Here is a 27,549-nt window from a genome sequence, read left to right on the forward strand (position 1 = left end):
TCTCTGTTCATCTCTGGATTCCAGGTACTTTCCTACACCCTGCCTACTGCACCGTGGGCCTCTGAGGTCCATGGTTTAACATCTGCCTAATCAACTAGAGAGTAAACACAGGATGGGGCAGCTGGAGCTCAGAGATGCAGGGACTCAAGTGCCAGCCCCTTCAAGACTGACCAGGAGGCCAAGTTGATGTAAGAGTCTGCTGCAAGAGGAAATGCTGTGAAGGCAAGATAAAGGTTTCCCTCAGGGCCAGGGCCCAGTGGCTTCTCACCTAATATGCTTCAATTCTCCCTCCTGGTTGACCAGCCTAAAAACAATGTCTGGCCTCAGGGAGAACTCTTGGAAGATTTTGCAAGGCCACTCATAAGAACAACATATTTCACAGCCAAGTATCTTTACCAAACTCCCAGACACCCCTACATCCCCCCCCCCACCGCTCCCAAGTCCTTTAATCAGTTTCTTTTCTCCTCAAGGGCACAGACAGCTTTTATGCAAATCATTTCTCGGGACAAGTATGAGGCCTCTGTGCAAGGAAAGACTGACAGCAACACGGCCAGGCGCCCAGTGCTGAGAAAGCCTTCCACTCACTCCCAAAGCCGCAGACTGCAGTGTTCTAATGACAGGAGGAAATCCTTAAAGCAATTTTAATAAAAATAAAACACGAATAATATGTGACTATAGTACAGATTTCATTAAAACGGGCGGCTGTAAAACCCTGTACTACAGGAAGAATGGCCTCTCTCTCCAAGTGGCTCCCAATGACAGCTCAGGACCTGATTTACCATTTTTGGCTCAGGTATTGGAAGAGGTCTTGGCCGAACGATTGTCTCACCGCCGTGGTGATAATCATGCTTAAAAGCATTGCTGGTCGGTGCGCGACCACTGCAGGGGACTGAACTAACCTACCCCTGGAGTGACAACGGCCCGCGACCGGGAGCACGCAGGTTGCGGGGCCTGGGAGCGGGCCCAGCCGGCGCTCTGCTGCGCATGCGCCCCCTCCGCGGCCCGCCAGAGAAGCCTTCGAAGGCGGCGGGGCCGGGTGGGGTGGGGCGGGGCGGCGGGGCTGGCCAGACCCCCGCCCGGCCGTCGTGTCTGCGATTGCAGTCTGGTCTGGGGCAGTGTCTGACCCCGACCCGACTGCTTTCAGGGTTTAGTCCTGACTTCATGATTAATCAGCACTTTCTAGTTTTCTTAGGGGGACGTGATCTCTGCTCAGAGATAAAACAGGCTCGTCTGATGGCTCGGGCCCACGCAGGGGCCCGGTAGGGAGACTGACCCAGGAGACTGTCCTGGGACCCCGCCACACCCACAAGGCGACAGCCAGATACCCTCTGCAGCCCCTGGAGCGCTGAGTGCCCTGGCCTCAGAGCCTCTGTTGTTCATTGCTTTTGCTGACTGGTTAAATGCAAAAACTCAAGGTTTCCTTCCATTTGCTGGTAATTATATAAGTAGCCTATGCTCTTTTGAAAGGTGCAAACTTATAAATAGAAAAATAATCACCAACAGCCCCATCCTCCAGACTCAACCTCTTAATTTTGATATATTTCTTTTCAGGCTTTTTTCCCCCTTTAATTGCAACAAATTTTCAGGTTTTTAACATTGTCTAGCCATGTTATAAATACATAATTTTGTAGCCTACCCTTTTTTACTTAATGTTGTAGCAGAAACATTTTTGCACTTTTTTCAAATTGTACAGCTCATAAATAATCCCTTTAGTGGATGTATCATCAAATACTTAAATATTACTTCCAATTATGGGCGTCTAAGCAGTTTCCAGTTTTTGCTAGTATGTAGGTAGTAGGTGGACCACCCCTTCACCTTGCCCACGTTTGCCTAGGTTGGATGGCTGGGGGAGCAGACAGGCCCCAACTAAGAATGTGATCCAGTATGTGCTAAAGAGAGACCAAAGCTGAAAGCTTCTGCTCTTTCCCACATTGCCCAGGCGCAGAGGCTGTTTGCAGGACGGTCTTTCTGTACCTGTGAAGGAAGCCCATGACCTGAGTGGGAGGTGGATAGCTTTGTGGTGGGGTTGGAGACTGGCAGCAGAAGGCAGGGTGAGGAAGACAGGCTAAGGAGAAGACAGGAAGCTGGCCCCTAAGTGAAAAACTCCCCATGAGGAGATACGGCTGATGATTTCTGGAACATTGATGTCGAACGTGCTGTCTTAATTCTGTTAGTCATAGCTCCAGTGTCCTTGTCTGTTTCACTGGAAGACTAGAGAAGGACAGGAGAAAGAAATAGGTCTAAGAGAAGGAGGAGTCACACGGCTTAGAGCATCTTCTGCAGTGCTGTGATCTGCCCAGAGTCCCTTTCCCACTTCACAAAACAGTAGCATTTATAAGGTTTCTGTAAGCGAAACAGAGGCCATGAACCATCCATTTGTGAGCCCCAGCATAAGCCTACTTCTATTTATCTCCTGAAAATCACCTTGACTGAAAGTTGTAATGGAAGGAGATGGTGGAAGAAAGGCTGGTGCTTTGAAAATAAACTCAGCCTCCCAGGGCCTTTTGTCTGGAAGGTCTTACACACTCCACCATTGGTTAGTCCAGTTTGCCCCTCCTGTGCTCAGAGTTGAGACTCTCTGTAACCCAAAGGGTAAGCAGGAACCGCCAGCTCTTGTCCTCTGCCTCTTTGCTTGATCTGGGATAACTTTCCCTTTATGGGAGAAAGTATGGCGCAAACTCTCTCCAAACAAGCCAGTTTTCTCAAAGTTGAGTATATCTCTGTGATGAAAGCTAGACTGACCAACCAGCTGGCAACCTTCTCTGTCTTAATTTAAATTTGCATGACCAAACAGGCAATTTTGTGTAATTGGCACATACTTTGCAAGGTAGCTGTCAATTCCTGAGCCATCAGAGAATTAGCAGCGAAGCCGTGATATAATTCTAAAGGGAGAAACTGGCCATGGTGGCTTTCTTTTCCTTCTAAACCCAAAAGGAGTGCCTGTCCATCCCCCTGTCTCCTTCCTCTACTGACACTGCAGCAGCCAACCTCCTTCTAATCCGCTTGCCTCACCATGTCTCCACAGGGTAAGATTAGCTCTAAGAGTAGAGGAGTCCCCAGCCTTCTCAAGGCAACACTCCAGACCTGGCTGCCAGCGACAAACCCACCAGTGCCTAGATCTCCAAATCTGCTCCTTTTGTTAGCACCCAGGGATTCTTGCTGCTCCCATTTCTGGAGGATGGTTTCCTTCTGGCTATTCAGCTCATGCAGGATTGGGAAGAAGCTGGCTCTATTTTCATGGTGTCCGGTGAGGTCAGTCCCTCCAGGGCTGGGCTTTCAGAGTCACAACATTCTCTAAGCACTTGCTGACCCTGCCGTGCTCTGCCTGTTAAAAGGTCACCTGCTTTTTGAATTCTTTCCACTCTCCTCCCAGTTATTTGCGATAGCCTCTTAGAAGCTTAAAAATAACATTTATTTTCCCAGTGGTTTTGTATATTTCCATTTGGCAAACTTTATTTTGTTTCATGTGTTTCTAAGGGAACAGAAATGAAAATGGTTTATGTCCTACTTCCTACACTGGCCTGACTGATGTCGTCAGAACTGGAATTGTCCTTCAGTCCAGACTGGGTACACCCAACCATATGCTAGGCTTTAATGCAGAAACTATATAAACTACAAAGACAATGGACATTGTTTAGCTGTTGGAAAATCTATTGCATTGTACTTCCTTTAATCAAGCAGTAAATTTTTTCAAAGATGGATTCAAGCCACTCTGCATAGATATGATAACAATATAAAAGTGGGTCGCATTATAAGCATGAACCATAACACTATGTCCCATTATTGAAATAAAACTAAGAGCAATATAAGAAATCTAAGTGGAGGGCAATAGTTACTGGAAGGAACACATAGGGGGCTTCTGGGATGCAGGAAAGTTTCTATTTGAAGATCCTGGTGATGGTTACCTGAATGTGCTCACTTTGTGAAAATTCATTAAGCTCTATGTTTATAATCACATTTTTCTGTGTGTATGTTCTACTTTAATAAAAAGTTTACTTAAAACAAACAAAACAGGTTTTTGTTGAGGTAGGCAATTAAGGCAATTAGAGCAATTATTCCTTCATTCAATGAACATTGTTGTAGTGTCCACTTGGCGCTCAATGGTAAGCATAGACTTTGTACATACTACAGAAATGAGTAATTTAGGGACTTCACAGCCTGACTCCAAGGATTTCACCATTTATAGTCAGTTACAATATAAGTTAAAAGTGCTCAGTGTATATACCAGTATTAGATTCCTAGTTGTGGCAAACGCACCATAGTAATGTAAGATATGAACATTAAGGGAAATGTGGGGTATGTGGGACTTTTCTATGCAATCTTTGCAACTTTTCTGTAAATCTAACCCTTTTCTAAATTTAAAATCGTATTTAAAGAAAATACTCAATGTCATGAGAATGCCAATGAGGAAGACATTATTTTTGGGCCAAGGGAATTGGAAGTGTCTTTATAGAAGAAAAGATGTTTGAACTGGGCCTTAAAGGAAGAATGAGATCATAATTAAGGGAAGTGGGAAAGAAGTTTTCTAGACAGGGCAAATGTGATATAAGAAACCGTGGAGTGTGCAAAAGGGCAGGACAGAGATTGGTGAGATGGAGCATGAAAAGAATGGCACGCAGTAGGACCAAAAAAGCAGAGGGCCTGAAGGGCAAATCAGGAAGAGGCTTAATAGACAAAAATTAGCTCTGAATTACTATTGAAATCTATTATTCTACAATAAAAGATAAATATGTTAATTTGCAAACAGATAAAAATTAATGTACTAAAATCACCTCCCCAAGTCTGTGCACATCTACCACAGAGCTAAAGGAATTAAGTCATTACATTTATAGGACACTCGCTATGTCCCTGGCCCTGGTACCTTATGTCTACTATACTATTTAATCATCCTAAAGTCCTTATGAAGCAGCTGTTCTTATTTTATTTTACAGATGGAAAATCAAGAACTTGTTTATTTCCAACAAATACAAAAGAGTCATAAATATAAAAACACAGATACAGCCACCTGAGAGCTTGTTTGTTTCTAACAAACACAAAAGTCATAAATGTCAAAAATAGATATAGCACTTAGAGCCAGAATGTGCTTCAGTGGTTGAAATGGAACTCCGAGTTGGAAATATGTTTACATTTACATTTTATTTAAATTTATTTTTTAACTGAAAAGAAAGTCATCTGGGACCAATTTAAGTTCTTCAAGACATAATGGTCTTGATAAGCCCATTTATCAAGTGTGTTTTATGGAATAATTCAGACAAGCGTGTTTGGCAAGGGGTAATTATCACACGGAGTACCAAGAACTGATAAAGTCTGGCCTCCAAAGACAAGACAGCGGACAGGAGAGCTCTTCTCCAGTTCAGTTGGAAACTCTTGTTTTGCGGAGTCAGAGACAGCACAGCTATCCTACATGGACTACAGGACAAACATCCCAGCTCCAAGATGTGAATGTTTCCAAATAGTTCTGAGGAGAATGAAAAAGATTTAGCCCTCCTATCTTGGGGTTACGAGAAGCATCGTGACTTGCCTTCAAAGCCAAGTTACTATGTGTTTGAGGGTCATATGGCTCAAAAGTTACTAATGCCACTTTTACCCCTACTAAATACTTGGGTAAGACACAGTGAGAAAAAAAAATAGGTTTTCTTTTGGCTTTTGGTAATATCCTAATCATACAGAAATGAAAAGTTCATCAAAGATCCATAGTTTCCATCGAGAATTTCCTTCCTTCGGTTTTTTGGAAGCCGCCCCTTCCCCACAATAAACCACAGAACATTTTTTTCCCTCTTTCTATTTGTGGAAAGAGCATTAAATTCTTGAATGGAAATTTTGTTTTCCTTTCATTCCTGACAAACTGTGTCCTATACCTGACAGCCACAAGGTAGGAAGGCAGCTGAGTTATTCAAAGAAACATTTTATTCTTGATCTTGCCATTCAATATCACAGGGTGTGATGAAAACTGGAACAAATATGGAAATCACGGAGGTGCCAGAACATTACATTTAAAAAATGGAATTATTTGAGTCAATCTGGAATGTCTGGTTCTTTTGGTTTAGGCCTCATGGGTAGCATTGTGCTTCAAAAACAACTTGAATTGGCTACCAGGATTCCAGAAGGGTAACATAATCTTGTACCTTTGTGGAGAGATGCTTATCTTTGTCTACTGTTAGCAGAAAGAGGCTGGATTCTTCCACCTTTTCATGTTTCAAAATAAAAATTGTTTAAATAAGTTCCAAACCTGAATGGAATTTGGAAACGAGTGGGAGGAGGTACTTCCTCAAGTGTTTTTGGTTTGTACTGGTTTTTATTTGAAATAAATGCCCTACCATGAGTCAATATCCTCTAGAGCTACAGAAATGTGGGGTTTGGGGAAGGTTCATCCTCACCACTTCCTCTTCTGTGATTTGGCATTTAGAGAAAAGGTCCCAGAAAAGATTAGTAATCCTGAATACAGTTCTCAGATCTGCCAAGGAGACAGAGACACTTAAATGAGACCAGAAGCTGGCAACAGCTCAACTCCTCTTTTGGAAAATGCAGCCTGGAACCCAGACCCCTGCCCCTTGGAGTGATGCTGCTACTTTTGCAAAGGCCTCTACTGAGGGCTATAAACACAGGGCAGGTCTCATTTCTCTCTTCAGCAACACACAAAGTTGTAGGAGTGTGTCTGACCTTGATAAAGGGTTGGAGAAAACCAAAGGGAATTACAGCATATGAAGAAAGGAATTAAACTGTGTCATCCAACAAGGAATCCACAAGGAATCAAACTGTGTCATCCACTGAGTTTAGGAGACACACCCAAACTCCTAACCTTGTTGACTTACTGACCCTTAGTGGGAATGAATCCCTAGGCACCTTCAGGGCTCAGGGGTCTCATCCCTTGCTGGTCTACCGCCAGCATTCTTCCTGTTCCTGGTATAGCACACATCTCCATGCCTGGCCTATCCAGCCTAGAAGATTCTAATGGCTCCATCAGGACAATCCATGGTACCATCCAAAAGTCTGGTGTCCAGTTCCCTTGAAGGCCTCACCTTCAGTGTGCAGACATGCCTCTGAATTCTTACACTCAAGAGGTGCCTGTGTACACACACACACAAAAACAAGGACATTTTCCTGCCATACTATTATCACAGAGCAGAAATGTAACACTGATACATAATATTGTCTAATACAGCACTTCTCAACCTTCAATGTGCAGATACATCACCTGGATGGGGGCTGAAACTCTGCACTTTTAACAAGTTCCCAGGTGATGCTGCCGCCACTGCTGGTCCACAGCCCACACTCTGAGTAGCAAGGATCTAATGTGCAATTCATAGTCAACTGTCTTCAATTGTCCCAAAGATCTTCTATAATTCTTATTTTTTTCCCATTCAGGATCCAGCTGGGATGGTGCATTACATTTGGCTGTCACATCTCTTTAGGCAGAGGATACGAACTTTTTATTTGCTACTCTCTTAGTTACACAAAGATGCAGGGAAAGTGGTGAGATTTCCCCATGTGAGACCCTCCCCCCATTAAACACTTAGGATCACCCCCCTCACAGTCTCAGTATGACAGGGACAGGAAGAGAGTGATGTCCAGTTATTTCTGGAAGGAAGCACCTCGAGATGACACTGTATAGTAATGAGAGGGTGACAATGTCTGGGCTCTATGATTTGTTTTTTATGCAAACCATACACATTTACCATCAGGGATATGGTTCGCAGTACAACATTCAAACATAGCTTCAAAGAAGTTTTGCTGTTCTTGTTCCCAGGCTTAAAGATGGTGAACTTCTCAGTCCCGTTCACCAGCCTCACACTTTGTCCTAAGGCCAACAAGCTGAGCTTCCAGGCAGCAGAGGAGTTATTTTGTAAATTGGAAAAGAATCTAAGATTAGAAGGTGTTAGATCCAGGACCCCATTTTCACCTCAATACAATATTCCCCCTACAACAGTTTTATAGGACGATTTTAGTCTCCTCTTGAGCATTTCCTACGTGGGATCCTACATTCTTACAGAACACAGAACACTAACAGCTAGTGGTTACTGACCGCTTTCAGCACGAGCACCATTCTAAGGGCTCTACATACATCCAGTCACTTAATTTCCACAACAGTCCTAAGAGGTTAGTTCTGTTACAGTTCCTTTTTTACAGATAAAGACCTTGAGGCACTGAGAGATTTAGTAACAAGCCCAAGATTACTCATTTCTAATCTGGACCCGAGAGGTGCGGTTCTAAGGACAGTGACTCTAACCACTTCTCTAAACTGCCTCCTAAGGAGACACAAAACAAAACAATTGCTGCCTTACAGAAGTTTAAATCCTAAAATGTGTACCACATATCTGTTAGATACTTATTCAACTTGTAATTTTTTAACTTATAATTCATTGCAGTGTGCTTGTCTTTAGAATTTCTTGCATTGGTTTTCTGCTTTTTCTGTTTTCTATGTTTTACTTGTGGTGGGCTCAGCACAGACCTCCTGGGGAAAGACTTGTGCCAGAGAGAAAAGATAAAGATTTCTTCCATAACTCACCCATGACAGGAAGTTTCCCCAAGGTTGCAGGGGGGATTTGGGAAGGGATTTATGGGGAGATGGGAGGGGAGAGAGACAGCTTGTTGGACAGGAGTTGGGAGATTTGTTGGGACATATAGATAAACACCAAAAAGGTAGGTAGACTATGGTATTTGTGAACACACTGGGGTGGTGCCCTTGAAGCTGTCTTTGCCATGTTCTTCTTATCAATGATTCCCTCCCAACCCATCCCGCCACTACCACCACCACCACTGAATCCTGCCTCCTGCTTCAGGGAGAACATGGAGGCATCAGGTAGGAACTTCCTGCCTCTCACTTGCACTATTATCTCCATCTTTGCCTCCTGCCTCCCATCTCAGAGGAAAAGGTGTCCCCCCTTCAAAGTGAATCCTTCGCCCTGTGCTTTACACCCCATCTCCTCCTCTCTCCATCTACCATCTCCCTGTACTTCCATAGTTCCTTTGGCTCCTTCCTCTCAGCATATATTTATGCTGACATCCCTCTTCCTGAAAACCAAACATATTCCCCCACCGTGTCTCCTTGTAGCAATTTTCTCCCCTTCCTTCTCAAAGACTGGTCTGGACTTAATTCCTTCCATTCCTCATCTCCCATTCCTTCCCCAGCAGAGCAGAGCAGAGCCTGGTCCCCACCTTCACCACCATTGAAATTGCCCCTGTTAAGATAACCAGGAACTTCTGAACAGCCAGCTCCAGAAGTCCTTTTGCTCTGGCCTGCCTTCAGTATTTGACCTTGCTGCCCACTACTTCCTTACATCCCCTCTTCTCTGGGTCATGACTTTCTCCTGCTTCTCCCACCCATTGTTTCCATCTCAATCTATCTTCTGAAGAAATTATCTCCATTTCTTGGTGGTTCTTAAGGTTCTGTCTTCAACTCTCTCCTCATTTCAATCTGTACATTTTCTGGGCAATCTCTGCTACGCCCACTACTTCAGCTACCAACCATACACTTAACCACTTGTCCTCAGCCGTTGCACTGCCCCGTGTTAGAACTCTGTGCTCATTATCCCCACTTTTCACTTTCTACTCACTCTTGAACCCACTCTAGTTAATCTCTCATCCCCACCACTCCACTTAAATGGTACTTGTCAAGGTCCCACCAGTAACCTCCACATTACTAAATCCAACAGTCAGTTCTTAGACCTTTCTTTATTTAATCTCTTAGAAAAATTAGAAATGGTCAATTACCCTTTTCATCTAGAAACTACTCTTTTTAAACTTGACTTGTGAGACACCACAGTCTCCTGGTTTCCTCCTACTCACTGGTAGAAGCTAGCTGCTTCTCATCTGCTCAAACTCTACCTATGAGCATTCTCTATCCTCTTCTCTTCCTCTCTGGAGATCTCATCCAGTTCTGTGTCTCAATACCATCTCTGAGATGATGACTTCCAAATTGATAAATCTAGTCCCAGCCTTTCCATTTTGGTGTTGAGTAGGCACCTCCAACTTAAATTCAGACCAAAATAGTGGATTTCCACCACTATGTCCCAAACCTGTCCTCACCCATCTCATTAAATCACACCACTGGTCACCTGGGCCTTAGCCCCAAAACACAAGAGTCATCCTAGATTTCTCTCTCTCTAACACTCAAGGAATTCTACTATCAAGTCCTATTGATTGTACCCTCTAAAGATATTCAGCATCCAACCATTTCTTACCACACTGTACACTCATCACCTCTTTAGTGTAAGCCACCATTATCTCCTGCCTGGATTATGTCACTAGCCTCCTAACTGGCCTACCTTCTTCTACTCTTGCCGCTCCCAAAGATTTCACATGGCAGCTGTGATATTTAAAAGAATAAGTCACCTCATTTCTCAGAACCCTCTAATGGTTTCTCACTAAACTTAGAATGAAGTGAAAATTCCTCACCATAGTCAACAGTATAGACTCTATGTGGTCTGGTCCCTGTCTATCTCTCCAAGATCATCTTCTATGACTCTCCTCTTCCTCTTTACTCTAGACATTAGCTTTTTTACTCTTCCTTAAACATCCTAAGCTTATTTTTCTGTTTGCATTTGCTCTTCCCTTTGCTTAGATTGCTCTTCTGTGTCCCCAAACCTTGGCAGGGATCACTCCCTAATTCTATTCAAATGTCACTTGCTCAGAGAGGAATCCCCCTGGACACCCTTTCCAACATAGCTGTTCCAGCCACCATTTATCTCTTCATTCTGCTCTGTTTTCTTTGTAGCACTTCTCACCCACAAGATCATATTCTAAATACACTTCTTTACTTATTTCTGATTTATCCCATTAGATTATAAATTTTATGAGAGCAGAGATCTTGTCTTATTTGTAGTTGTTTCCCTTAGTGTCTGGCGCATTGTAAGTGCTCAATTAATGTTAATTAATAAGTAAATATATTCTGACACGTCCAAAATTTGTTTTTAGCCCTCCTCGCTGATATCAAGATCCATATTTCTCACTGTCTTTGACCTATATGTCCCAAAGGAAACTCAAACTCAGAATGTTGAAAACTCAATTCATTATTACTTCCCATTTTCTTCCCTAAGTTGCCCTTTCTCACTTATTCCCAAGCTTAGTTAACAGCACTATCATTCACCCAGCCATCCAAGATAGAGATCTGGGTGGGGTTCTAAATTTCATCCTCTCCCCGCTCCTGATCTATTACCAACTCTTGTCCTCTCTACTTGTATCTGATCGTCTTCTTAGTTGCAAGCAACAAAAACCACTCTCACTAGTTTAAGCAAAAAAATTTAAAAAAGAATTTCTTAAATTATTAGGTAGCACACAGGATCTTCAGAAGGGCCCAGACTTGGAGATTTTGCAGACAGGAACAATGCCCAAATCCTCCGGCCAGGCTGTCCAGTGGAAATGCTGCCACTGCAGATTGAATGCCAACTGCGGGATGAAGAGCAACTGTTAGGACCATTTTGAAAGACCAGGTTTAGTCTCTCAAAACTCAGCGTCCCACCACTATCCTCGCTCAGAATGGGTTCCATTTGATATCTTCTTCACATCCCTCTCTTCCAAGGCAAAGTCCTGATGGCATCTGATGGGCAGGGCTCAGGTCACATGCTTGCGCCATCTGCAAGGGCTGGGAAAGTGAGTTTCTGGCTTCTTCCTTAAGGAGGATGGACTCATAGTTGGGAAATTTCCCAACCACAGGAGGGGTGTTTGAGAAATGCCTGGCAGTCACAAAGCATCACAGATGTCAACTAACACTATCTTCTATTTCCCAAGTATACTCACACCCCCACCACTGACTCAGTTCTAATCTTCATGGTTTGCAGTCTTGACTAATATGGTAACCACTTCTAACTGGTTCTCCTTCCTTTTTTCTCCTGTCCACACTAATGCTAGAGTAATATGTCTAAGAGCAAATCTTACCAAGCCACTCTCTTACTTGCCACACATTATCAAAAAACAAAAACCTCCTCAAAAGTTCTGCATTGCCAAGTGATGATGTCAAAACTACTCAAACTGGTATAGAAAGCTTTTTGCAATGTGGCCCTTGCCTGTCTCTCCAGGACACTGTCCTCACTCAAGATCCTGTGCTTCAGCTGCACCAAACTACTTGCCCTTCTCCAAATGTCACCTCTACACTCCTGCTTCTGTTCCTGTTTCATGCACCTTGGAATGGCCCTTTCCCTGACAAGCTCTCACTCATCTTCCAAAACTCATCTCAAGCATCACGTCCTCTCTACACCCCAATCCCTCAGTCAGGATGAGACACTCCCAGCTTGGTTCTGCCTTGACACCCACTTCTGTCAGTATTTATTCTATTATTAAATATTTTTTAATTGTTTGCCTCCACATCTGTCCTCAGGACAGGAAGGAACTAAACTGTAAGCTCTAGAAACCATTGCCTTATGTTTATATCCCTAATATGGTGTCTGGCTCATAAGTAGACAAAATAAACTCGTGTTGGATGAATGATAATGCCACTGCTGCCACTGCTGGTGCTGGCAGTTGTCTCCATTTAGGGAATACTTACAACATGTTAGGCACTGTGTTAAGCCCTATATGTATGAATATATACTGCAATATATTATGTTACTTAATCCACATAAATGGCTCTTTGAGATAAGAACGATTATCCTCGTTTAGTACATAAGGAAAATGAGCATGTATGTCTCTGTGTCCAAATTTCCTGTTTTTATAAGGACATCATTCATACTGGGTTAGGGCCCACCCTAATGACCTCATCTTAACTTGATCATCTGCAAAGATCTTATTTCCAAATAAGGTCACGTTCACAGATACTAGGAGTTAGGACTTCAACAAATTTTGGGGGCACACAATTCAACCCTTAACACTGTATGTCTAGCAAAGTGTCTTGCACTTATCAAATGCTCAGTTAAGGTTTGTTAAGAGAACTTGAGGGCCACTGGTGAGACCTGGCCTTGAGCCAGTGTGTCTGAGACTCTCTGCCCATGGCAGGGTTGAGGTGGACAAGCACTATGTCATGGCCACATCTCTTTCTGCTAGATCTCTGCAGGACTGGTAGGTGGAGAGGGGACACAGTGAAATATGTCATCTTCTTTTAGAAAACAGTATTTTCTCCCATGAAGAGTATAATGTCCTGGGGCTCATTTGTACATAAGAAGAAAGGGATTTGGGCTGGCTGCTTTTATGGCAATGGTGTCAGGCCAAATGGTTGTAAACATGCCATCCTCTGGAATGCATCTGCTTGCTTCACTTGGCAGATTCCTCAAGGGCTGGATCAGCTCCAGTGAAAGTCTAAGTCTCTGCAGCCCATGTAGGGACCCATGAGAATATGTCCTGCTGTCCTCAGCCCATCCCTCTGTACTCTCCTGTCCCACCCCTAGTACTGACCTCAGGGAAGAATTGTTTGTTAAACTTAGATGCATATCATATTGGGCCCTTCTTAGATGCCTGGTACTTTATGTGTCTTGTGTCATTTAGTCTTGGCCACAATATTGCAAAGCTGAGTTTTCATTTAATTGGGGGATATATCATATGCAAAAGTTAATAAATTTTGTTTGTAGAGTTTGAAAAATAATAATGAAATGTGCAACTATCACCCAGGATAAGAAATAGAACATTACCAGTATCTTAAAGGCTTCTGTGTACCTCTCTCCTCCCTGCAAGAGAAACAGCATCTGAACTTTGTATAAATCATACCCCTGTTTTTCTTTTGTTTCTTTCTTTTTTTTTTTTTTTTTGAGTCAGAGTCTCACTCTGTTGCCTGGGCTAGAGTGCCATGGCATCAGCCTAGCTCACAGCAACCTCAAACTCCTGCCTCAGCCTCCCAAGTAGCTGGGACTACAGGCATGTGCCACCATGCCCGGCTAACTTTTTCCATATATTTTTAGTTGTCCAACTAATTTCTTTCTATTTTTTAGTAGAGATGGGGGTCTCGCTCTTGCTCAGGCTGGTCTCGAACTCCTGACCTCAAGCGATCCTCCCACCTCGGCCTCTCAGAGTGCTAGGATTACAGGCGTGAGCCACCATGCCCAGCCTGCTTTTTTTTTGTAGTATACCAAGTAAGCATGCATCTCTTAGATTATAATAATCAGTTTGGCCAATTTTTGTTCTTTACATAAATGGAACTATACTGCCTGAGTCTTAGTAGCTTATTTCTTTTGATCATCATTATGGTTTTTGAGATTCACCCATGTTGATACATGTAATAATAGCTCATTCTTTTTTTTCTGCTGTGTAATATTCCATTGTATAAATGTACTGCAATTTATGCATTCTACTCTTTATGGACACTTGAAATGTTACCAATCCAGCTGTTATGCACAATATTGCTAGTGACATTCTTCTACATACCTTTTAATGCACGTATGCAGAGTTTCTCTAAGCTACATACTTAGAGGGATAGCAGATGATTTAAGATATGCACATACTAACTTTCCTAGGTAATGCTAAAGTGTTTTTGGAAAAGCTTATACCAAATTAGATTCCTCCTAACAATGGATTAGAGGTCTCATTGCTCCACATCCTTGCTAACATTTGGATTTAGTAAAATTAAAATTTTTTCCTATCCAGCGGGCATGAAATTATAATTTTAATATGTATTTCCCTGAAACTAAAAAAGATAAGCACAAATGAGGTTGAACTCTTCTTTCATTTAACGCCTGGTTTTTGACCATTTTTCTATTGGATCATGTGTCTTTTTCTTATAGATTTGTAGAAATTGTTAAATATACTCTGGATACTGGTCTTTTTTTATGTGTTGAAATATCATAATCATTATGATATTTCTTTTCACTCTCTATATGGTGTTTTTTAATAGCAGACATTTAACAGAACTTAACTTTCAAATTTTTCTTTCATGATTTATGTTTTTGTGTCTTGCTTACAGAAATACTTCTTTACCATTAGAGTATCATAAAGATATTCTCCTAATTCATCTTCTGAAAGTTTTGTATCTTAGCCTTTCGTATTTAAGTCTTTATTCCACTTGGACTTGGACTTGATGTTTGTGTATAGTGTAAAGAGGAATCTAAATTTAGGTTTCTCCATGTGGATAACCAATCATCCCAACACTATTTATTTCTTTCCACACTAATCTACAATGACTACTCTGTAGTTCAAGTTTTCATATGTACTCTGGAAACTGTTTAGGGCCCTCTATTCTGTTCCATTGGTCTGTTTGTTCCTGAACCAATATCACACTGATTTTATTCTTGTCCCTTTATTATGTTTTGATATCTGATAGGGCAAGTCCCCCTACCTTTTCTTCTACCAGAAATTATTGGCCATTCTAAGTCTTCTGCTTTTCCATAAAAATTCTAGAATCAATTTGTCAAGTTCCAGAAAAATCTCTGAAGAGAATATTGACTTGACTTCCACTGAGTCTTTATATCTGTCAGTACTTAAGCTATTGAATCATCCTATTGAAAAACTCTCACTTGTTGAAAAACCTACTATATAGTTCCATTTACATAGGTCTTCTTTAATCTCTTTCAATAAAGTTCTATAATTTTCTTCACAAGCACTTTCACATTTTCTAGTAAGATTTGTTCCCATACATATTTTGATATTTCCATAAATCATGATCTTTTTCAATATACATTTTTAAACTGAGTATTGATGATATACTGGATGTGACTGGCTATTCATATAATGCTATTGCATCCATTCTTTCTGCAAAGCTCACTAATTAATTTTCAATTTATAGATTCTTTGGGGTTTTCAAAGCTTTTCTTTCAATTTAAATTTTCAAGCTTTGAGAATGCAAATTGATGTTATTTATCTTTCTTCCTTTCTAATCTTCCTTTCTAATTTTGTCTTACCACATTGGCTAAGGTTTCCAGTAAAATATTAAATGTTGAATGCACCTCCGTTTTCTTTTTCTACACCTTAAATAGAATGTTTTCAATGTTTCCTTATAAATTATAATGTGTTCTATAGAAATTTTTGTAGTTACTATTTTCCAAGTTAGGTAAATTCTCTTCTGTTCTACTTTTCTCTTTTTGAAATCATGAGTAGATGTTAAATTTTATCAAATGCTTTTTCTGAATCATTTGAGCCTGCTGGTTCTTTTTTTGTTTTGTTTTGTATTTTTGTTCTTTGTGTGTATGGAAAGATTTTAAAATACTAATCCAATTTTTAAAATTATTTTAGGACTGTTTCTACTTCTTGAGTAAGTTTTTGTAAGTTATATTTTTTTAGGGCTCAATTCATTTCATCTACGTTTTCAAATTTATTGGTACAGGTATAAAGTTGTTCATTATGACTTCTTTTTATCTGTTCAATTTTTCATAATTGTAGTTTTTATAAAGTTATGCCTCTCTTTTCAATTCTGATGTTGTTTATTTGTGCCTTCCCCTTTTTAGTCTTAAATAATTGTTGTCAGAAACTTGTCTATTTTATTAATTTTTTTCAAAGAACCAATTTAGGGCTTTGTTTACCTAGTCTACTTCATTTTTCCCCCTTAACTTTATAGCTTCCTTCCATCTACTTCCTTTGTCTTTATTTTGCCTTTTTTCTCCCTAACTTCTTAAACTGGATAGTCAGCTTAGTAATTTTAAGCCTTTTTTCTTTTCTAATGTAATTATTTAAAGTTTTAACTTTCCCTCTAAGTATTATGGCTTTAACTGTAGCCCATTAGTTTAAATGTGTGGTAAACTGTTTCCCAAAGTGGCTTGAACAATTCTTTCTGCTAGCTTTTAATGTTTTATGGTTATTATTATCATTATTATTTGTATTCTGCAGTTCTACCATTATATGTTTTTGTGTGGATATTGTTTTCCTACCTCTTTTTGGTAGTTATTGGGATTTCTGGATCAGAAGATGGGAGTCTTTAAGTTATTCTGGAAAAAAAAACTCAGCCATTATCTCGTCAAATATTGTCTCTTCTACAATATGTAAGTACAATTCTTAATATTCAACTTAAATTAAATATTTTAAGGTAAATTCCTCATTCAAAACTTTTGAATCACACAAGTGCATGAATTCAGACTGATGAATCCTTATAAGGGCTTGATTATGTTTATATAATCTTGGGGGTGGGGTGGTTTTGTCCCTCTACCTGGAAACTAGGTCAATATAAGCAAGTCTCTTTATTCTCCCTTTCTGTGTGGCAGGGTTTTTTGGTTTTTATCTCTTGTTCATGCTGTTGGGATCCCAGTTTATGCCTATTCAGTCTCCACTTCCAGCAAGCTCTGGGCTGCATCTCCTCCCCCTCTAGTCCTGTACATCCATCAGAGTAGTTCAAGTTGCCTGGTGTAGGGTAAAAATCACCCTGGTACTCAGTGAGCTCTGAGAGCCTGCTGATACTACAATTTTGGGATTCAAGGATTTTTTACTTGGGAAACAGCTTAACAATGTGCTTCAAACACACAACCAACCATAACTGTTTTTTTTTCTCTTCCTTCATTTTAGTTGCTTTGACTAGAAGGGCCATTCAGTGTATCTAATTTGTTACGCTGCCAGAAACTGAACCCAGGTGGTCTTGTCCAGATGACACACTTTGTGGTCCCCGCTTCCATTTCATCTGCCCTTAAATACGGTCTTTACTCATGAATCTGGCAATTCTCTGTTGCATAAGGCAGGAAGAGGCGGGGAAGGGGACTTCGTTAGAATCAGCCTTGGTCAGAACTTTGACCTAGAATTAATCCCTTTATTACATCACTTACATGTTAATGGAACACTGTGCTGGGGAGTCACGGAACATGAGACCCAATATTTACCTTCATTAGAGCTGGTGGAGGAGACAGAGGGGGGAACCAGACTCTGTAGGGTAGTTGCAAAGGGCTGAGCACTGGGTGCAGTGGCAACGTCAGGGAGTCAAGGGGCCAGGGTGCCAGGGAGGGCTTCCTGAAAGAAGTGACATCTAAGATGAGACCTGAGCCCAAGCAGGGATTGGCCAGGCAAAGAGGAGAAGGCCACAGTGTTCCACCCACAAAAACTACCTGCAGGGCAGCCCAGGCAAGAGACAAGGCTGGAAGGTGGGCCAGGGCAGCCGGGAAAGGGGCTTCTCAGTTGTCTTAAGAAGTTTGAATTCTGTCTGGAGGGTAATAGGGAACTATGGATGGTTTTAAGGAGAGTTCATTTAGAAAAATTGCTCTGGCTACATTATGGGGAAAGGATTGCAGGGGAAGTGAGATAATGGTGGCCTGTGGGGACTGGGAAATATTTAGGAGATGGGGCTTTGAAGCCAGACTACCTGGGTTCCAATCCTGACTCCATCACTTTTTAGCTGCATGACGTTAGGCAAATACTTACCCTCTTTTGCCTCAATCTCCTCAACTGTGCTGTGATAGGCTCCACCTTATAGAGTGTTGTGAGGTTTAAATGCATCAACATGTACTTTTCACAATGCCTGATGCGTATTGTGCTTAGTCTTACCATTATTTAAATATATAGCATTTAATGGATGGTTGAATAAAGGAGCTGGGGAGACAGAGGAGTCAGGGATGGCTGCCGGGGCTTGAATGATCAGCAACCCAAGTGCAGGCACAGGCTAACTCAGTGCACGGAGCCAGTGGGACACCCCTGTGGAGACGTCTGGCTCACAGCTGGGTGTCCTGACTTTCTTGTTCGCCAGGTATGCCTGAAGCCTAGGACATTGAGAGCTAGGGAACCATGAAGGTAAAATTCAGCCTTCGCCTTTGAGGAGGTAGCTAGACCGAGTGGTAAATGTTTGACAGAAGAATCTGTGGGGTGCCCACGGGATGGCTGCTACCAAGCTTGGGGGGGGGCAAGGGCAGCCTCCTAGGGGAGAGAGACTGAGCTGAGCTGTGGAAGACAAGCAGGAGCCACTGGGCTGATGGGGCGCAGGGAGAGGGAGGAGGCAGGCGCTGCCGCAGGGAGAAGGAGCACACGTGCCCGAGCAGAGCCGCCCAACAGCGCCCTCACAACAGAGGCTGCGGGGACCGTGGGGGACAGGACACAGAGAGGGCCGGGGCTGACCTTGCAATGGTGCTGCTGAGTTCAGACTTTACACCTTCCTCTCAACACTTACAATGGGAAGCTGACATTCCTTTTTTTCTCATTACCTTTTCTAGAGAACACCGACTTTTTAAAATGTCTCTAACATACAAAATGCTTCTGCCCTATAGCTTGTACTTAATGAAAACAGTTCATAGCAGATCTAGTTCGTCAGTGTGGTAGGTCGTCACACCATGTCCTTTGTGGGCCTGAATCCCTCTGTAATTCTGCATCAAAGAGGTTTGCTCCAGGGTGTGGGGTGGAGGCCTGTCTACCCTTCTCTCTGTGGGACGCGGGGCAGTTTGATGACAGAGTTTGATGGTAACAAGGAAGCTTCTCTGCTCCTCCTCACCTGTCAAGTTCATGGCAAAAAGCCAGCCAGCACCCAGACCCTGCTCCCTGTCAGAGCGTCTGTCTCTCTCAACGTGATTTTGTTCTTTCCTCCTTTGAGGCTGAGTGTAGCCACCCCAAATTTCTGCCAGAAACGTAGCTGCAGGCCAGCACTGCCAGAACATCCTTGTGATTTTCCAACATCAGGCGCCCAGGTGTGCCGGTCGCCGCTTCCCGCCCTGCCCCCTCTCTCCCCACAGCCCTCGGTTACCGGCAACCGCCCGCAGCAGCAGCACCGGGCGGCCTCCCCCAAAGCCGGCCTGATGAGGCACAGGCTGCTGATTCCCGGGTGAAATTTCCCGAAATCCGGCACGTTGGTGCGTGGGCGGAGCACGGCCTTCCGTGCTAGTCACCACGCGTCCCAGGGGGTTACTTCCTCCTGGCCCCAGCAGTTCATGCGGGACTGGGGAGGCAGCAGGATTGGTGGAAATCTCCCGGACTCCGCAGGAAGCCAGACCTGGGTTCAATTCCCGGCGCAACCACTCACTTGTTATGTGACCTCAGACAAGCTAAGCCTTTATTTCCTTACCAATAAAATTTCCTGTAAAAATGGGGATGACAGTGACTACTTTGAAGAGTTGTTGAAAGGATTCAAAACAATTATACAAGGAGCCTAGCACCAGGTGAGCATTCAGAAATTGACAGCTACAGTTACCAGTAGCATTTTGCAGGATTGGAACCTTAAGCTGTGGCACTGCAAGATGTCGGAGGTTCTGAGAGCAGAGCACAGTTTCCCTCCAGGCCAGGCAATAGGCAGGCGAGTGGCAGGGAGGTGATCATACCCTGGACTCCAGGGATTAAGACCCTTTCCCTGATTCTTGGCCTGTTCCCCATGGGACAGTAGGGAGGTTAAAGGGGACATCTTTTTCAATGGTTCACCCCTTCTCTGGGCAAGGGCATAGAACTCCCCGGAGAATTAAATATATTAAATACTTAACATATAATTTTATGATTAGCACTTCCCAGCATCATCTCCAACTGGTCTGCAGGCACCAGGATCTCTGATATGATGAGACTTTAATGGTCCACCCCTCCCCCCAGCAGAGTTGGCTGAGAAGGAGGATGCGGGAGGGGCGTGGGGAGCGGTCTCTCCCCATTCCTGGTAGGTCTATTCCAGGCATTTCCTCACTCACTGCAGGTTGGTATCTCAATCCGGCCACAATCTTTGTGCTAGAATCATTCCAGACAGGGAGGGAGGGTCAGATATAATACACAGACAACCTCCCTTTTAGGCCTACAGGCTTAAAATCCCCTCCGCAATCGTGCCTGAGCTGTAGGAGTGGCAGGAAAAGGCAGGATGCTGCAAGGCTGCTCGAGGGTAATCCTCTGGGATTTACGCACTCTTCCCAGCCAGACGTTACAATGTGCTAACACCCTTGTGAGTCATGAAGTAACTCATGGTCAGCTCTGTTTGGAGAACAGGATGAATAATTGAAAGTAACTGGGTGTTTGCCTGAATCCAGGCCTAACTGGTATTTATTCTGTTTTCTTGTCTTTTTTTACCTAAAACAAACATGTCTGGTTTCCCATCTTCCTCCACATACCCTGCCTAATCCTTCACTGGCTCTTAGAGGAAAGTCCGGTCTTTCCCACAGTCTAAAGACCCTGCAGGGTGGCCCTGCCTCCTTCCCAGCACCTCTGTCCTCAGCAAGAGAGACCGTACGTGAGGACAGCCGCATCCTTCGGGCTACACGCTAGCCATAAACTTAATTTTCTTCAACTTTTTCTGTTAGAATAATTTCAGACTTATAGACAAGTTGCAAAAATAAAACAGAACATTCCTTCATTTCCTTAAACTAGGCTCCCTTGTTAACATCTTATAGTATAATGATCAAAACCAGGAAAAGAACATTGGTACCATACTATTAGCTACACTACAGTTTTTATCTGAATTTCAATAGTTTTTCCACTAATATTGGAAATTCTCACAATGCATTTAGTTGTTGTATCTTTTTAGCATCCTCCAATCTGTAACAGTTTCTCAGTCATTCATTATCTTTCATGACCTTGACTCTTTTAAAGAGTACTGGTCAGTTATTTTGTAGAATATCCCTGGGAACAGGCAGCCCAGGGGCCGTTGGTAACAAAGAACAGTCTAACCCATTGACGTTAATTTACCAAATTATTCACATCCCGCAATCTGGAATAGAAATCAGCAGCCAAAAAAATGCCTCCTCTACACCTCAGTCAAAACACCTATAAAAATCTAGATACCAGGAGGCAAAGTCTGGAACATAAACTACTTCATCATGTTGCCAATGAGTTATTAAAGTACAGTTTGGATTTGTCTGGTATTTTCTCATGGTTAGTTTGAGTTGATGCAATTTTTTTGACAAAAATACCACAGAAGTGGCGTTGTGCCCTTCTCACTGCATCATATGTCTTATTACTGGTTATGATAACCTTGAATGTTACTGACTAGAATCATCTTTGTGCTTAGCTTCCAAACATTTGTTCCTCTTCTCTAATTGTCCTTATTCCCTTGGTGAACTGATACCTTCTCATGGGTTTGGGTATCTTCTATCTATAATACATCTCAAATATTCCCAAATTTATATTTTTCTTCTAGATCTATCCTCTGAACTTTAGCCCATCTATCCAATAGCGTACTCAATTTTTCCACTTGGGTATCTAATAAGGGCCTTAAACCTAACATTCAAAATCAAACTCCTGAATTTCCAGAAGCCTCTACAACTTAGTGAATAGTAATCTTTGTTTCCAGTAGCTCAAAGCAAAAATCTTGGTGTCATCCATTACTCCTCTCTTTAATTCTCACTACATGCAACCCATCAGAAAATGACGCCTGTTCTATATTCAGAATCTATCCAGACTCTGACCACTTCTCCCCACCTTCCCAGCTACCACCTTGATCTACACCACCACCACCCTCTTCCACCTGGATCATTGTAATTGGCCCCCAGCTGGTCTCCTTGATGTGGTGCTGTCCTTCTAGAGTCTTTTCTTCATACAGCAGCCTCAATAATCTTTCAAAATGTAAGTCAGATCATGTAATTCCTCTGCTCAAAACCCTCCAATAGCTTCCCATGTCATTCGGTTAAAAGCTAAAATCCTTTTCAGTGGCCTACAAGGCCCTATGTGATCTAAGCTGCCTCCCTCCGCCGCAGTTGCACCTCTGTGACTTCATCTCCTACTACTCTCCCCTCGCTATTCCTTGAAAATCGCCAAGTATGCTTCTGCTTCAAGGCCTTTGCTCATGAAATTGCCTCAAAATTCAGTCCTTTTTCTCAGTATTCCTTCACTTGGTAAATGTGCAACCAGCACAGCTGCACAAATCGGAGCCTCTCAAACATCCTTGATCATTTCCTTGCCTTCATTCCTCATGTTCAATCCCTCACCCATCCCTATGTTTTCCCTGCACATAGATATTCTCAAGCCTGTCTACTTCTCATTTCCACTGCTAATACCCAGATTCACTAGGATCCCTCCTACCGATCTCTTTGGCCACTACCAATTGTTCTCCCCACAGCAGCCCAAGTGGTCTCTTCAAAATGAAAATCTGACCAAATCGCAGCCTTGCCATCGCACTTTTCAATGGCTCCCCTCTGCTGGTAGAATACAGATCTCAGCTATTAACACGACCTGCAGAGCCCTCCTGGTGTGGGCATTGCTCTCTGTACTCCAGCCACACTGACCTTCTCTCATTCCTCGGATGGCTCTTACCTCCCCTCCACGGCCTGCTACTTCCTCTGTTTGGAAAACACCCTACTCACCCCACCCTGCCCCCATAGCCCAGCCCCACCTTCCTCTGTTTCAGACCTCTACACGCTTCACAATGCAACCTCATCATCTTTCCTCGGGGCAGCCTCCCCTCGCTCCTTAGTCTAGATGAGGTTCCTTTGTTTCACACTACCAAGAGTCTGGCTTCTTTCCTACAGAACATTCACAGTAGCTTGTAATTGTATGTCCACTAGTGTGATCAGTTGCCTAGTAGCTGTCTCCCTAGACTAAATCTTATGATGGCGGGGTGCAAAGTGCTTGACACACAGTTGCTACTCAATAAATATTTGTTGAATAAATAAATAAATAGATAAATAGATTGATGAAAATAAAATCATGCTTTTGAAAGACAAATCCGGCAAATCAATTAATAGAAGGAAGAGAAAGTGAAGGGAAGGAGCTCTGAATAATTAGGAGGCCGGTAGAGCAACACAGGCCAAAAAAGAGGAAATGAAATCCTAAACAAGAGTATTGAGAGAAGGAATGGAAAGTCACTGTTTGGGGATGGTATTGTGCTACTGATATACCAGGTCAACCACAAATAGCCCAGCAATACCCACGACTCTGTGTTCAGAGCCAGCAGCTCACCCCAAACGTGGGTGGGGAAATGAACAAACTCTTGGCCTGTGTAGCAGTCTCAACACTGAGGGAAGTCCTGTGGCAAGGATAAAAGGCACTTTCTAGGACATCTTGTCCCTTAAAAGGACAAAGGTATTTGAATGACAAATTCCAGCACCGTTTTCCCATCCTCTGGACCTTGGGGGTTCATAAATAAGCTGGTTCCTGTGTTTTTAACATCCTCTGATGTATTTGATTACATTTTCAATTCAGATGGTTCCATTACTACAAGAAGCAACTTCATTACCAGGAGGGCCCAGAGCCCAGACTATACTAGCTCCCTGTCATATAATTTAGCCTCAGTCATACCTCAGACAATATTTATACAAGGTCACTTCTTCAAACCATGTCTAGCCTTCCCAAATGACAATATTATTTATGCCAAATGCTTCTCCTCAGGGATGGAAAACTGCCAACTCTAGTTTAATAGGCTATACGGACAGGCTAGAAAAACATCATTTGTAGCACACACAGTTTATGTATTTAGTACATAACTACAAGTATAGACTGATCATTGGAAACACAGCCGAAAACTGGCCCCAGGAAAAAAAAAAAGAAGCCACAAAAGCACTAAGGTTTGGATCATTCCTCCCTGATATTAGTTTTGGAAGCCCTAGGTTTGGCCAGAATTATGAATGCACAAGAGAGAGCTGCCTCAGACTTTAGTGGCTACCTGAATATCCAAAATAGGGGGAAAACCTGCAGAAGGAAATTTAACTTGGGCGTATGTGCCCAGCAGCCATCCTCCTGTGGTTGCAAATTAATGTGACCATCGAGTGGAACAGGCAGCCCAGGGGCCGTTGGTAACAAAGAACAGTCTAACCCATTGATGTTAATTTACCAAATTATTCACATCCCGCAATCTGGAATAGAAATCAGCAGCCAAAAAAATGCCTCCTCTACACCTCAGTCAAAACACCTATAAAAATCTAGATACCAGGAGGCAAAGTCTGGAACATAAACTACTTCATCATGTTGCCAATGAGTTATTAAAGTACAGAATGATGGAGCTGCCAGGGGCGTCTGAGCTACTTTTGCTTCCAAGCTCCGTTTGTGGTGGTGTCTTTAATAAGGCATTTGGTCAAAATATATCAGTGACAACTCCTTTCTCTTAAAATCTAGTGAAGGATACAAGTCATACATTCCATTTAATCCTTTATGGCCCGCTGGGACTTTAAAATCGCTCTGGTAGAGAGTTAACAAACTTCAGAATGCTTGATTTGTTGATGATAAATAACAGTAATAAACAATTTATATAGTATTGTTCTTTAAATAGATGTTTACAATGCCTACATAAAAATACTGTACCTAACTTAAATCTTAGGAAGCAAACATGTCAGATTATAAAGAGGTTTCAAAAACTCAAAATTGTTTTTGTATTGATATATTTGGAATGGTTCTTGTTCCTTAAAATGCATTTTTTAAAAGGTTATAAGTGTTGTCTTTTTGTTTTCAAGAGCTCTCTCTCCAGAGGAATTGCCACCCATTGGCCCAATGTTTAATAGTACTTACTATCATTATCATTTTTTTAATAATAGCATTTATTCTTTATGATGAGTGCAACCTCTGGCTAAGCAATTCCATACCCAGGACTTTATTTCAGGACAAAAACTGGAGATCTATGTGAAGATGGGTATGTAAAGACATTCACCACAAAATTATGTATTATTAGGAGTAAATGTACAACAACAGAGAACTGGTTAAACCAATTATCCATGTGACGAAATACCATAAAACCATAAAAAATCATGTTACAGAAAAATATCTAACCCATTGGAGAAAGTTTACAGTACACTACAAGTGAAAAGAGAAGGTGACAAAACAATATATACCAAATGTATGCTCAGATAGAATGACATCAAAATATTAACCCATGCTGGACAGTCTTGGGGACATCCCAGAACGATACAGGTGGGCTTTAAGAAGGGAACTGAGAAACTGATACTGATGTGACCTTATTTATATCTATAGGCAGATGATATTTATGGATATTTGGACATCATAATTTTTACTTACACTTTTATTATAGAAGTAAATTGCAGGCCGGGCGAGGTGACTCATACCTGTAATCGTAGCACTCTGGGAGGCCGAGGTGGGAGGATTGCTTGAGGCCAGGAGTTCGAGAACAGCCTGAGCAACATAGCGAGACCACATCTCTACAAAAAGTAAAAAAAAAATAGTTGGGCGTCATGGCGTGTACCTGTAGTCCCAGCTACTTGGGAGGCTGAGGCAGGAGGATCACTTGAGCCCAGGAGTTTGAGGCTGCAGTAAGTTATGGTAAAGCCACTGCACTCCAGCCTGGGTGACAGAGTGAGACCTTGTCTCAAAAGAAAAAAAAAGCAATTTGCTTCCCATGTGCGAGGAAGAGATAGCATGGACATTTTTTGCTGCCCCTAGCCCAGTGGTGGTTTGGACAGGAGCTGCATAAGACACCATCTGGTTCTCCATCTCCATCTATCTCCTTAAGTCAAGAGTGGGAAGCCTGACTTCAGTCCATGCAGTGAGATCCCCGTGTCCGCGGCAGTGAAGTGTTGCCGTATGCTTCCTGACATTACAGTACTCCTGAATAACCCCTGAACCCATCTTCATGTCCGTATGATCCTACAGCATAGAGATTTATTAGGATATTGTAAATAAAATTTCGATAAACAGAAGCATGAAATGGGAGACCCCCACAGGCCAAAAAAAAAAAAAGACTTTAGAAAAATAGACCTGCTTCATTACCTTCTCTGACAAACAGATATGACCCATGATTTATTAAAACAGGAGCTTTTTCAAGGCGTGATTACAGGGAAGAGAAAGGTGAATAAAGCTTTGACTTAACAGTGTCTCTGTGTACATGGGGGAAATGTATCTGCAATGTTTCTATTTGGACATTTGGACATCCTGTGGGCTCCCCAGGCTCAAAGCTTTGGAAGCAGGGTCCATGCTCTTTTTTTTCTGAGCATCACTCTTCAGACAGCACCTAGACAGAAGGTGACAGGTAGCAGAGCAATAGGGATGACTAAGATCTCTGCAGTCAGGAACATCATGATGGGGAAGAAGACCAAGGACAGACCCGTGGGACAGGCTCATGCACGAGAGAGGGGAAGAAAGAAAGAAGTAAACACAAAGGGATCATTTAAGAAGTCAGAGTATGATTGAGTCTTTTCTGTATCAAACCACATAAACATCATTTGCTTTAAGGTGGAAATTTTAGTCAAAAAATATAGTTTCAAGACAACAGTTTTGTGTGATGCTAATGGATCTTTGCCTAGGGCTAAAATAATCCAGATGTACTGGATAAAACAAAGCAAAAGTACACTTAAATATTTCCAAGAGCTCAAGTATTTCACTCTCCTCAAAACATAAAAAAAAAAAAACAAAAAAAACTAACCATTCAAGGAGGTAAATAAATAATTACAGACCCATAAAGGAGAGCCAAAATCTTGAATGTACCAGGAAGAATTTATAAATGAGTACGCCTTGAAAGGATCCTACTGGCTTTGTAGACCAAGGACTCTCATTCTTAAAGGTTACATTGACTTTTTTTTTTTTTTTTTGAGACAGAGTCTCGCTGTGTTGCCCAGGCTAGAGTGAGTGCCGTGGCGTCAGCCTAGCTCACAGCAACCTCAAACTCCTGGGCTTAAGCGATCCTACTGCCTCAGCCTCCCGAGTAGCTGGGACTACAGGCATGCGCCACCATGCCCGGCTAATTTTTTCTATATATATATTTTAGTTGGCCAGATAATTTCTATTTTTTTTTTTTTTTAGTAGAGACAGGGTCTCGCTCTTGCTGAGGCTGGTCTCGAACTCCTGACCTCAAGCGATCCACCCACCTCGGCCCCCCAGAGGGCCAGGATTACAGGCGTGAGCCACCGCGCCCGGCCTACATTGACATTTTTGCTCGAACATGGTATTACGAGGTGG

This window comes from Lemur catta, chromosome 12, assembly GCF_020740605.2.
Source record: "Lemur catta isolate mLemCat1 chromosome 12, mLemCat1.pri, whole genome shotgun sequence".
Classification (NCBI taxonomy): Eukaryota; Metazoa; Chordata; class Mammalia; order Primates; family Lemuridae; genus Lemur; species Lemur catta.